Source organism: Crocodylus siamensis, chromosome 3 (genome assembly GCF_052110815.1).
Source record: "Crocodylus siamensis isolate JL-2025a chromosome 3, ASM5211081v1, whole genome shotgun sequence".
Taxonomy (NCBI): Eukaryota; Metazoa; Chordata; order Crocodylia; family Crocodylidae; genus Crocodylus; species Crocodylus siamensis.
The window spans coordinates 21,024,129-21,035,626 of record NC_143397.1 but is presented as its reverse complement, the minus strand read 5'-3'; positions in this window follow the sequence as shown (position 1 = coordinate 21,035,626).

Here is an 11,498-nt window from a genome sequence, read left to right as displayed (position 1 = left end):
TCTCTACCAGTAGGAGCCAGAGTTCACCCAGCCCTGGTCAGTCAATGTTTCCAGACAACTGCAGTCTCCTAGATCCTGCCACTGTTCCCATAGAACCGATCCCTCAGGGCTCAACTCCAGGCACCTGCCCGCCTGGTTGATCCTGGAGAGTTTCTTTGTTTTCATCTCCCTTTGACCTCAGCATTACTTCCACCATGGCTACCAGCCACCACCATCTCCCCACTGGACACACACAAGATGGAACATTTTGAAAAGTTCCCTTGTACCGTACAAGTTGGGGTTACAGTAAGATGAGTAGAGAACTGGCAGATTGGACAGTGTTGATTCTTCTGGTTGATTTGAAACTATAGTATTTTGGATTTTTTTCAGGGCATTTTTAATAAAAGTAAAGACTGAATTCACAGTGGGATTTGGGCACCATTTGTATGGCAGCAGTGCCCCACCCAGATGCATTAATGCAGGGGTACTGGGGTGTTATCCAGCTCGCAGGGCTTGGCAGGGCCAGTGCAGTGCTTGATCCCAGTTCATGGGGTCTGATCCAGTCTCCAGACTGCCTCCACACCGCTCATCTGGCCCACAGGGCTAAAACATTGAGCACCACTGCCCTAGTGGTTAGGGCACTCCCTTGGGATGTGGTAGACTTGGGGTCCAAGCACTTCTATGCCTAAGTCAGAGCAGGTTTTTTAACTGAAATATCCTGCTTCCCAGGGCAGTTCCTTATCAGTTGGGCTGGAGGGTGTTAGGGAGACCCCTTCCACATCTTGCCTCTCCTGTTGAATCTTTTGTACTTAAAATACTTGAAAATTAATGGAGTGGGAGCTAGAAACAAGGTTTTCTCCCCCCACACTTGGGCCAGGTGGGTATGCTAGCCACCAAACTTTAGAATCATGCTTTCTCTGGCCCAACAAGTGTTTAAGTAATGACTGTTATTTTGATATTTCTGCACTTTTTCTTTGCTGTTTATTTGGCCATGACTGTATGATAAACATGACCATAGCCATTTGTGACTCATTTGAGGTGATGCCAAACTACATATTTTTTCACTGAATAAATTAGTTCAAGAAGACTTGTGCCTAGCCCTGCTGTGAGCCTCCTGGTCTTCGTCAAAGAACCGATTCTGCTCTACTAAAATCAGTTGAGATACTGTTAACAACGTCAGTAACAGCAGGTCCACACTTTAGGAGCCTCATCCTGTAGTCCTCATCTGTTAAAGTCCACACTTGCTGACAGTGGTGGCTTCCTGCCAGGATAAGGGCATGCTCTTCTGGAGTAATGTTCCATGCTGTGCTGTGAGTTTTATACGTGTTTAAGATCCTTGAGTTCATCTTAATATAACACTGTGTTCTTGCATCTTATCATTGTTTGTTGCGGGTCAGACAGGTCTTGTAATGTGTGTGGCATTCTTTCACAGCCTGCTGCCTACAGGAATTGCACTATTTTTAATAGTGGTAAAAGCATGATGGCTCTATAAGGTCTGTTGGGAAGTTTCACAAGGTCATGTTCAAATAGGGTAATACTTAACTCATTTTCTTCTAGCGGTTAAGGAATAATTTCTAGAAAGAGCCAAATCTTTCATTCAATAAATATGCCATATAAATTATTCCTTTTGGCCATATGATAAACATCAGTGTAATTTGCATTAAAATTACATGCTATATTTACATTATATACAGTAACCATTCCACATTTTAATTGGAAACAGTGATTCCTCCCATTACACTGAAGCCAACTTTTTACTTCCATTGTAAGCATTTTGGGAGAGGCACTGGCTTTGAACAATGCTTAGTACAACAGGGTCATGTGTTTATACATCACCTTGTACAGCCGAGTCCTGAATCATGACTGGTGCTCATTGGACTTCCTGCAATACAAGTAAATCTCGCTTGGCTCTTTTCACCTTTGAATGGCTTGGCAGTTATTTTTCTCTTTTAATCTCCTTTGCACATACCAAAAACTGAGGGAAATACCCTCAGCATTTTCCAAGTCCAGGCTAATATTGATACTTCATTTAACTTCCTGCATTTAGTTTCTAAGGTCAGAAGGGCCTGAGTAGATCATCTAGTCCGACCCTTTGCCATGGCAGGAAAGAGTACTGGGGTCAAAAGACCCCAGCAAGGTGTACATCAAGCCTTCTCTTAAAGACCCCCGGGGTAGGAGCCAGCACCACTTCTCTTGGAAGTTGGTTCCAGACCCTAGCCGCCCTGACCGTGAAGTCGCGTCTCCTGATATCTAACCTAAACCTACCCTTTGCCAGCTTGTGACCGTTATTCCTGGTCACTCCTGGGAGTGCTCGGGGGAACAGGGACTCCCCCAGTGCCTGCTGGTCCCCTCTGACTAGTTTGTAACAGGCCACTAGATCCCCCCTCAGCCTTCTCTTGTGGAGGCTGAACAGGTTCAGGTCCCGTAGCCTCTGGTCATAGGGTCTGCCCTGCTGCCCCCTGATCATGCGAGTGGCCCTCCTCTGGACCCTTTCCATGCTGTCCACATCCCTCCTGAAGTATGGCACCCAGAACTGGATGCAGTACTCCAGCTGCGGCCTGACCAGTGCCGCATAGAGGGGGAGGATCACCTCCTTGGACCTGCTCGAGATGCATCTGTGGATGCATGCCAAGCTCTGGTTGGCCTTCCCGACTGCCTCCCCACACTGCCGGCCCATGTTCATCTTGGAGTCAATGATGACTCCAAGATCCTTTTCTGCCTCTGTACTGACGAGAAGGGAGTTCCCCAGCCTGTAGGTACGGTGCCGGTTGTTCTTCCCCAGGTGCATCACTCTGCACTTGCATTTTCTCTGTATGCATGTTCTACATTTGTTTGGTTTTGAATATTCTGTTCCCAGGTTACCCCAATAAATTAGGAATATTTGAAAAAAGGAAATTATGCTGATGTTCACAATTTTATTGTCATCATCTCATGAGATCAGTCTTCTCCCATCATCACTGGATGACTGCATGTTTTATGGGTGCACCTGGAAAATTTAGGATATACTGACACCTAGTGGTTTTGTTAGCAATAGAGGAAACATGAAAGCAAAAACTCAGTGGTTACGTTTAGGGGGGAAAAAGTAGAAATATTGTAAGTCTCATAATGGAAGTTTTATTCTTTACTTAAGAGATGGTATGCCAGGCCTTGTTGAAGACTTTTGTTACAAATCAGTCATTTTGTTTTCATATATTTATTTGCAGTCACAGAGCTGCATAGGTACATGGATTTAATGTTTACTCGTATTACTACTTAGTGAGTGCACCTGAATTGCAGGAAGATTTAACTTGATACCATTACATTTGTTTGAGAAACAGGCATAAATTTGGGCCACAGTTCTTCACAATGCTGGGAGCCTCTTGTGAGGTTAGTGGAAGTGAGTGTAGCTGTGTCCCAGGAGATGCACCTGAAGCTTCTGGACACTTTTTCCATTAATCTTGTGGCGTAGGTGCTGCATATGCCTCTGTCATGGAGCACAGTTGCTTTGGACCAACAATAGTAATGACAGCCCAGGGGCTGCAAATATAGTTTATTTGTTTGCTTCCTTAATGGCTCTGTGGAGGAGCAACTTGTGGGATGCTTGAGCCATAGCCATTGTTAAATTTTGGCTTTTTTTTTTTTTGAGGGTTTCTGGTGAATTTATGATCAACAAATCCAGATCATTTAAACTGAGGATGTCTCCCAAAATCGGACCAGCTGAGAATTTGGTCTGCCCATTTTAAATTAGGTAATATTTCCAGGTGTGACCTCTGAATGTCCTTTAACTGTTTCCCCTCTCACAACTTCTCCCCAACTATCAATTATGCTGTATGCCAGTGAAATCCTTTAAAGGATGTTATACAATATTGGCACTGTTAGGTGTACAATCACCTACACAATTCACAAGATAAACCCAGAACTTTCAAGCAGGAATCTATAGTGTCAAAAACATTCTGACCTGTCATGAACTTTCTAAGTTTTTTGCACAGAAGAATTGCTCTATTCATTTTCTGTACTCAAGAAATGAATGAAAGCTAACAGCTGGGATTTTCCAAATGTGCCTTGAGTCTAAAAAGGTTGAAAACCCCTGCTGTCTTGCTAGGTGGTAGTGTTCATTTGATACTTCATTTTGGCATCCATATCAGGAACTAGTTAACTGAGAAAAAGATCCCTGCTTTAAAAGGAATCTGGTAAAATTTGTGGTGAAGCATCTGCTTTTACCAGGTTGTTTATTTGAGCCCAAGAGTGAAGGAGAAGTGAAAAGAAAAGAAGAATGTCTTTCTGGCCCATTGCATACACATTCTTTCTCCTCTTTTCCTTATGGATAATATTGTAGTGTAATTTCATTGAATTTAGTTGAGTTGCACTCAACATGATTTTAGCCCATGTCCAACATATCCATAGGGCTACAATGGTGTTCTAAGAGTGATGGGTCCTCCTACCCCCTCAATCCTGGATGAATCCTAACATTAGTATCAGACTTTCCAATTTGTGTCTGTACTATCCAATTTTTCACTTGGACTCTGAAACTCCATAAAGGACAAAGTTCAGCTAAATCTCATACAACTTTGGTCTTGAATTAAACATTAGTTGCCAACCCAAGTTCAGAGGAAGTAATTTAAGTTGATTGTTTGCAAAGGAAGCCATCAGTTAAGGTTAAATGTGTCTGGCCCAAGCTGAACTTTGAATATTGAAATAGATGCTATATTTCAACTGTATACTGCAAGCATACTGACCTGCGCCCACAGGAGACCTGCTGTAACTTCTGTTGATATCAATGGAAAGATGTCTGTGTAGTCTAATGGGAGATGGACATTCCACAGTTGTTCAGAAAGAAGTGCAGAACATTTTGTGTAAGAAGTGTATGCTATGGGGTGATAAATTATGGGTTTTATTGTGATCATTTTGTCTTGTGCTCACATTATAACATTGTGGGTGCTCCTACATGTGCAATTAGTGCACGTGAATTCAGTCCAGAGCTTATTGCTCTGGAGTTTTTTGCGCCTGGGTGTGCATCGTTTGAATGCATGCCCAGGAGCAATTAACTCCAGAGCAATCGGCTCCGGAGTTGATTATGCGCAGAATGTGAAGTCCAGTCCGAGCAGCCTTGCCTGGCAGGGAGCCCTGAGGGTCAGCTTGCTAGCCTGAGGCTGCTCTACCCAGGATCAGTATGCTGCGGAGAGGCTGGCTGAGGCAAAGGGTGCTTCAGTGTGTGTTTAGCTGGCAGGCGGCCTCTGCACTGAAGCACCCTTGTGCCCCAGCTACCCGGATCAGTGTTTACATGTGTGCTGCTGCATACAAAAAAAAACTCTGCAGCAGGTATTTAACAGTACTACTTACTGCAGAGTTTATTAGTTTTCTGTGCCCTAATAGGGTGCACATGTAGATGCTGACATGTTTACTGTGGAGCTAATTAGTCAGCTCTGTGTAATTTAATTGGCTCTGTAAATATCTTGTGTAGATACACCTTGTGTGACTTGGTTTACCTCGTTGGCCTGTGCACAGAGAACAAAGGGTTAAGGCTGGCTATGGGTAGGAGGAAATGAGATTGACCATTATCATCAACAGTCCTGAATGGCTTTGTTGATATAGCAACAAAGGTGAGACACCCTACACACAAGAGCTGTGCAGAGGAGACATGCATTATAATGGGAGAGCAGCCTGGAAAAAAGCACCTTGGCAACTACTTCCCAGAAGTGTCTGGGGACTGAAATATGAAGGAGCTCTGGGGAGATGGGAAAGGGAGCACTGGGCATCTTTTGGGGACGTCCTCAGACTAAGTTGGGGATGGAGAGACTGTTTAACCCCTTTGGAGGGGACAGAGGATCCCTGGCTGGCTACCCTTCGACCCAATAAATGCCTTTACTGAAGAGACCACCTGCTCTGCTGCTTGGGATTGTGGGTTGCATTGGGTGTCCCCAGTGAGAGGTAAAGTCTCTCCTTCAGGAGCAGGCTTGGATGCTAGCTCCTTGAGTCAAGGCCACAGAGAACCAGGCAAGGTGAGAGACCATAAGGCTGGGTTTAGTGTGGAAAGCAGCCCACTGTGGAGGTCAAGGCTTCTGAGGTCTCTCTCTCTCAGAGACCAGACAAGGCCACACCAACCCAGAGCAAGCACCTGTCTGGGAGGACCCTCCACGATATAGGAAAACAGCTTGTATCTTATTGTGGTTTTCATTGGGAGAGGTTATGTCAGCCTACAAGTCTGAAACTCTTAGACACGACTGGAGAGTCAGAATAACTGGCAGCATGTATTAAGCTTCATGTAGCTTGGTCCCTATGGACTAGAGCAGAAGTTCATTGGCAGAACTGTACATTCCCACTGCTGTGAATACATATTGTTGTCCTGAGTCACAAGATGGTAGCGTTACATAGCCTGCTGACTTCTTTTACTTGGTGTGTAATCTTGGAAAACATGTTGTACTTGGTGATGCAGATGTATTGGGGGATCCGTGACAAGGAATAAGAGGTTTGCTTTCTGCCTAAATCTCTCTAGAGTCGAGTCTTAAGGCCAACTTGATTCTTGGCACTGGAGCTTGGCCTGAGAGCCTGGAAAGACGGGTGTTACGAGCTGTTTGTGACGACTTCTGTTTCCAGACTGTTACACTGAGAAAATGTCCAGACTGTCACTGATACCTGCCTTAAGGTGAGCTGACTACAAGGACTGCTCACTACTCAGTTAGAGACAACACTATAATTTCAGTCTCTTGAACCATCTGCCAGAACCTTTCTTTAACAAATGTTAAATGTACTTACGTTTTAACAAAAGGTTAAGTGCTGATCTCCGACTCCTATGGAGTGCAGTAGCAAAACCAAAACAATTAAACACAAATTCCACCCGAACTGGCTCCATTTGAAGCCCTGCTGGAGTACCTAAAATAACAGTGTGCATTCCCCCCACTGCCAGGGTTGCTCTGGCTACCCACTCCCGACTTCCTCTGCCCACATGAATCCTCTGTGTGGTCTGGTTGAACATTGGAGTAGAGCCACAGACTAGACAAAAGCCTGATGAGAGCCTCAGGCCTCCTCCAAGGCATTTCTTCTGCCCGACTGGGATGAGCGGCTTGGACTAGTTTCTTGATGGCTTGGCAGGGGGAGTCGTGTAGACATGGCCTTTATAGAGCATTACATGTTGTGCTACACAACTGTGGGAGTGTGGAGTGACTTCCCCTTGTCAGCATGAATAGACACTGGGTCCCAAGGACGGCACCCCGAGTGTGACACAACGCAGAGCTGCAGCCTGTGGCAAGACCTTGGGCCATGGAGTCCAAGTGAGAGGGGAGGATACTGAGGGGAACTGTGTTCCCTGAGGAAGTGAGGAGGCAACTGGGAGATATGTCAAGAAATACACCTCTAGCCCCAGACATCAAAACTTAACTCTTTTTAAATACAGTTGCACCATGCATTACAGTAAAATCAGGTTCATTTGCCTATGGAATAATTCACTACTAATTAGCTGTTGTCCATGCCCATCCCTATAATCTGCTCCTGCTTTTTGGTTATTAACTGGATAATTCGGCAGTATTTGCATTCCTTGAGAAGCAGCAAATTAACCAGAGTTCACTGTACTGTGAAACAGCAAAGTCTTTTGCTAGGCAGCATCTTTTATTATGGCCGGCTGTGCTGCTGTTGTTAATTTGCCTGGGGTTGGAGAAAGGGCACGGTGAGAAAATACGCCTCTTTCCCTATTAATGTAACCTTGCTTTCTTCACAAAAATGTAAGAAGCTTTACATCGCTTTCACTGAAAAAAACCCCCCATGTGTAGGACAGGTTAGTCAAATATGTTTCTCCATCATCTGCTCTGGCTCTGTTTCAGTGTGAGAAGTGGTAGGATGTGTGGGTGGTGTGAACGTGTGGGATATTTGCATTGCCCCTAAAGGGAAGTACTGGGAAAACTTTGGCTCGCTGGTACTGTAACTGTCACCAAGCCCACAAAGCAGTCGGAGGCGTTATGCTGTCTGTTGGACTGGCTGCCACGCTGCGTTTCTGCCACTTAACCCTTTCATGAGGAGATGTGTTTGGCCTGTTGCTCAGCCTACACCCGGAGCCGGGGCGACCTGCCTGCCATCTGCTCCTGACTCGCTCACCTGTACAGCTTGGCTGACCTTGCACGGAGCTGAAACTCCCAGTGCTGTAGCTCTGAGGGTCACTGGAGCACATGAGATTTCCCATCATCTCCAGGGGGAGAGAAGTAATTAAGAATAAGCAGTTTCATTTGCAGATAACCATTGGCTGTTATGTTCCTTTAGGAACATAAAAAAGGAGGAATCAGGGACAGTTTTAGTGTGCCAGGTTCCTCATGTAAGACGACTGCCCTTGTACCACATTCAAGGGCATACTACGTGCAGCTGACAGACAGAGAACCAGCCGTAGCCAATGGTGCTATAGACCTCAGCCTGTAAGTCACTCCAGAAACACAGGGCTAAGAGCATCCAACAGTGCATGAGCCTAAGTTGAAGGCAAAGCTCCTTATTCCTGTTCCTCAATTTGTGAGATTCAGGAAAGACTAGCCCCAGACATCAAAGCTGCAGCCTAGTCCAGAATTGAGGCTTAGACCTCTGGATGACCCTGGAGAAAACAGTTTTTCTTCCAGCTGGGCATAGAGTTTTTTTCTGAGTCGCCAGTGCTCTCACGTAGTCCTGTAGCATCCCTGCCTTCGTCTATGTCCTTGCGCTTTATATGAAACTTCTGAACAACAAAGTGTGAACAGCTTCCCTCTGAACTGCCTACCCTGCTGTTTGTTGTGGTATAAGAATGGTGAATCCACCCCCAAAAATGTTTTTTTTCAAGCAGCAACAACTTTGTGGCTCAAAGCTGTTCCCCACTAGCACTATAAAAATGTAGCATTGCAGAAATAATACGTGTCAGCAGCTAGGGAAGTGAGCATGAAGAGGGAAAGCCCGTTCCTTTTGTATGTAGAGGTGATACAAACATCATAGATTTCACAGACTTCATAGACATTTGGGCTGGAAGGGACCTTGGAAGATCTTTGAGCCCAGCCCCAGGGGCAGGAAGTCATAGGATCCCAGCAAGAGAAGCATCCAATTTACTCTTGAAGGTGTTCAAAGTAGATGCTTGAACCGTCTCCAGCGGCAGTCTATTCCAAACCTTGGGGGCTCAGACAGTAAAGAAGTTCTTCCTTATGTCCAGCCTGAAATGGTCATGGAGGAGTTTGTGACTTTTCAACCTTGTCATCCTTTGGGGCGCTGAACAGATGTTCCCCCAGATCCTGGTGAGCACCCCTTATGAACTTACAGGCAGCCGCCAGATCACCCCTGAGCCTGCACTTTTCCAGGCTGAAGAGTCCCTCTCAGCCTCTCATCATAAGGTCTGTTTTCCTGACCTCTGATCATGCGCGTGGCTCTCCTCTGGACTCTCTCAAGCTTCTCCACATTCTTTTTGAATTGTGGAGCCCACGACTGGATGCAGTACTCCAGCTGCGGCCTCACCAAAGCCAAGTACAACAGAAGAATGACGTTTCAGGATTTGCTTGAGAAGCATCTATGGATGCAAGCCAGCATTTTGCTCACTTTACTGGCTGCAGCATCACATTGATGGCTCATGTTCATCTTGTGGTCAATTGTGATCCCCAAGTTCCTTTAGTTCTTAGTGCTAGCCAACGTACCACTGCTGAGCCTATAAGCATGCTGCAGGTTTTTCTTCCCAAGGTGGAGAACCTTGCATTTTTTGGTGTTAAACACCATCAGGTTCTCATTTACCCATTTCCTGAGCCTGTCAAGGTCAGCTTGGATTGCCCTCCTGTCCTCAGGTGTGGATGCTTTACCCCAAACTTGTCAGTGATTGCCGTGGTTCCTGATCCTGGGCATTGCTTTCAGAGAAGTGGCAGATAGCCCTATCCTGCTTTTGTCTGTACAGGGAAATGCTCCCAAATGATGGAGCACTGGTGGCACTTGAGAAAGTATCAAAGGGATGCACCCTTCCTCATTACCCCCTTGTAGCAAGGACCTGGCTTGGCTCTGCACTTACTGGGGGAGCAACGACTGTTGGAGTGCTCTGCTGTCCAGTGATGGGCGTGTGGGCAGGCAGTACACACTCCGCCCCCTGCATGCTCGCTCTCCAGGAAGCAGTAGGGGACATGCTTCCCACATGCCCGTCCCTTGGGCAGGGCTGAGAACAGAAAGTCGGGCTCCACCTGGACCCAGAGCCAGGATAGGGCCAAGAGCAAGCAGCCAGCATGCATGCCCTGCACCACCTAGAGTCCAGAGGCCACAGCAGCAAAAAGTGATGAGCCTCACAGGGGCTTTCAGCACCTGGCCGTGGCTGCAGGGCACGTGGGGACATGCAGTGGCCCAGGTTGGCTCTGGTCAACTGGGAACTTTCCTTAGAGGGCAGTGCCAGCCCTAGGGAGGGGGAGGCACTAGCATAGGCACCAGGATATGCTGCTTCTCTGTACCATAGCCAAGGAGGTTGCATCGGAGACTAGCCTGACCCTGGCTCCTATGGCAGGAAACTGACTACCCTGTGGCTGCTGGATGCCAGGCACCTGCCATGGCCTCACAGGGGTTCGTAGTGCCTGTGGCCCCAAATTACCACAGGGGTTGGCCTGATACAGGCTCACCCTGTGAATCAGGCTCACAACTGGAGGTGAACCCTTAAGAGCCTTAGCTGCCTGAGGCAAGGGTGAACAAAGCCGAAGCTAGGCCTGTGAACAAATAATAGACATGGCTATTTATGTTTATATTACTTTATTAATTCCACTGCAGTACAGACGTCATTGGTATAGATAAGGGGCTAAACACCGGTTGAGAGTGCAGCACCTATGCCCCATCCTGGTGTGACCCTTTGGCCTGGGTCCTACTATACCTCTCCATTGGCATTTTGCCCTCCTTTGCATCATTCCTCATTCTTAGGTCATGATCCCCTCTCCATACCCCTTTAGAAATTAAGCTGCCCTCTGAGGTGCATATCCTGCCCTGAAATGACAGAGTGAAAACAGGAATCAAAATGGTCTTTGAGCTATTTTCTGTTTTGGATTTTTAAAAGGCTAAAATATGTTTTGTCGATGTTTTTCATTTCATGAAATTTCAGAATCTCAAAAGTGTTTGTGAAGTGGAAATTCTCGTTTGGAGCCAACTCCAGGGATAAATAGATGGAAAATGCCCTTGGCACATTATCACAATCATTTAGCCATCCCTGCCTGCCAACTGCAAAGTTCCCAGCAATTCGTAGTACGCATCCCCCACTCCTCGTGGGTTGGCCAAAAGCATCCTGAAGGACCTGCATGCATTGCTGGGTGGGGATAGCAGGGTTCCAGAGTTTGGCAGTCCTCACAACCCCAAAGGCAGGTTCCCTCAGGACCTCCAACAGACTGCTTATCCTCATCAGGTATTTGCCAAGTCAGTAAAGTCTCTTGAATATGGGAAAGCGAAGAGTCAAATCCTTCCTCCCCTGAAGGGACTGGCAGGGTTCCCAAGAAACTCCAGAGTCCCTTATAGGCTGCTTGGTCACTGGAGGAACGGGTCACCTCCCGCAGAATCTGCTGGAAAACCCTCATGCATTCTGGGGTAGCTTCAGTACCAGC